Here is a 2,756-nt window from a genome sequence, read left to right as displayed (position 1 = left end):
CGGCCAAACAGCAACACGTTTTCACCGGAGGACGAGGTAAACACTTAGAATTAACACATTGGGGGGGGATGCCTTCTATTCCTATATCTAGATAAGTGTACCAGTACTTACTTGAACTAACAACATGATCCCTGTCACTAGATCGAGAGAAAACGTTGACGTTCACTCGCTGCTATTCACTGACAGTAAAAAGTAAAGTCATTGTATGCACTGCTGCGTTGCTAAATAATGGAGATAAATGAAGGAGACTTCCCCACAATCTTGACAATTCCTCATTTGCCCTCTCACGTCTGTCAGGTTGGTAATTATTCGGCTGCTGCCTTTCCCCTCTTCCTCATCCCAGTCAGTCACCTAGTTCTAGTGCCAGGCTGAGACTTAACTCCCTTGAGTGACGTCATTGCTGAATTGACTCCATAAACCCGCGAATACCAAAATGACCAAAAACTAACTTTTAAAACTATTTGGAGACTTTTTAAAATGATATACATATCTTGATGCTTTTTGTACCCAATAATCAACAGTGGTGTTAACTTGCAACATGGGCTATAAATAGTGGTGCTGTGAGATTCAATTTAATATCTGTATGACTTCCATGAGCTTGAAGGACTGCATCCATGCGTTTGCAAGGATTCTACAATGTATTGATAAGTCATCAGGAATAGCTAGGAAAGCAGTCTTGCATGCCTCCCAGAGTTCATCAATATCTTTGGTTGGTCTTCCATGCTTCCTCTTTCATCCACCCCACATATGCTCAATGATGTTCATGTCTGTGACTGGGCCGGCCAATCCTGGAGCATCTTGATCTTCTTCGCCTTGAGGAACTTTGAAGTGGAGATGGAAGTATGTGATGGGCACCATCCTGCTGGAGAATTTGGCCTCTTTTATGGTTGGAATATAAGAGGTAGCTAAGATTTCTTGGTATTTGAGAATATTGATGTTGCCTTCCACCCTGCAGATCTCTCGCACACCCCCTACTGGATGCCCCAGACCAGGATTTTTCCGCCACCAAACTTCACTGTTTTCTGGGTGAATCTGGATCCAGTAGGTCTCCTGCAATATTTGCGGCAACTGTGGTGTACACACAGAAGATTCATCTGAAAAATCCACTTTCTTCCACTTCTCCACGGTCCATCCTTTTAGCAGGCTATGGGCCTTGGCAAATGCCACACGGTTTTTCAATTGTCTTTTGTTAGTGCTGGCTTCTGGGCACTGATTGCACCATGGAGGCCATTTCGAGACAGAATCCGACAAAACCGTTCGGTGACACAGGGACTTCAGGGGACCAGGTCTGTGGAGCTCTGCTGCAGTGGAAATGGGCTGGCCTTGGATTTGCGAGCCAACAAACGGTCCCACGAGCAGTTGTCTTGCGGGGTCTGCCTGACCCGGCTTGTCAAAAATGTCTCCAGTGTCTTCAAATGTTTTTTTAATCCTCTGTACTGACGCGAGACACATTGAAGGTGTCTGCCACATCACAGTGGATCTGGTCTTCGCCTCTTGATAATCAAAACTTTAGTCTCAGGGTGAATCTTAGGCATGTTTGCATGTCTAGTTGCAGTTGTTGTGAAGGTCTAGTGTACTGGGGTTTTTTTATACACACCTGAGACCTGATTGATCCATTATTAGTCCCAGGTGAAGCCATATGACAAGGCGACAACACTTATGTCTTTGCAAAAATTGACTCAATGGCTTTACCAAGCTGTGATATTAAATACTTTTTGACGTTTCTTTTTGCACTGAAACATTATTACAAAGCTGTTGGGATTAAAATGAGCCATTTCTTGTAAATAATCTTGATTAGAAAATATTTCAGCGGCACTCAGGTCAATTTGTACACAAGCGACAAGACTTTTGTCAGGGACTGTAGATATCCAGTATATAGACATACCATACATATCGATGTATAAACTATTAGTATGTAGACATACCAGCATATAAATGCAAAGAAACCATACAGTCTTCTACAATACTATCACTTTAAATCCTTTTCGTATCCCTTTTATATTAATTTTAAATAATCTCTTGAATTGTCTCATTTTATAGATGATTTCCCTTCACTGCAGCTGTTCCATAAAGTAACTCCTTTAGTTGTGATGCAGTGATATTTAGCATTGTTCTTATAGGTTCGTTTTATATACAAATGTTCCTCTTAATGATGTTTGCTCTCTCTATTTGAAACATCCCTTGGACACGGTTCGACAGCTGATGTATTATTATTTTGTACATAATTTGTGCAGTTGTAAATCAACAATATCTCTGAATTTTAGTGCTTTTAATTTAATAAACAGTGGATTGATTCTCTGTAAGTGGTTTTATTTACAATTCTTAAGGCTCTCTTTTGAAGAATGAATATAGCTTCAGTGTTAAAAATAAATTGCTAAAAGATGCCACTGAGGCAATTTAGAAACTGTGAGTTGTTCACCAGAGAGCACTGACAATTTTTTTTAATGTAAAGTGTCCTTCTTAATACAAATCTTGGTCCCAATTATTTTACACACATCAAAAATGTTATGCGTTCATGTTAAAGGCCTGTCCCATACTGTAAAAAGTGAGATTCATATGTAGTTTTTGATTATAAAGCAGGTCCAGGTGCTGTATTGTAAATACTTTAAAAGTATTTAATGCAAAAACAGAGAAATGCACACTGAGCCTTTTAAATTAGACGTCAGGACTTCTGTACGGCTGTGATGTCACAACTTTACTAGAGGCAGAAGACCAGAAAGGCTCCTGGCCCAGATGGTGTGTCACCATCCTGCCTG

Source organism: Etheostoma spectabile, chromosome 12 (genome assembly GCF_008692095.1).
Source record: "Etheostoma spectabile isolate EspeVRDwgs_2016 chromosome 12, UIUC_Espe_1.0, whole genome shotgun sequence".
In the NCBI taxonomy this organism is placed as follows: domain Eukaryota; kingdom Metazoa; phylum Chordata; class Actinopteri; order Perciformes; family Percidae; genus Etheostoma; species Etheostoma spectabile.
Note: the sequence above shows the minus strand (reverse complement) of the source record.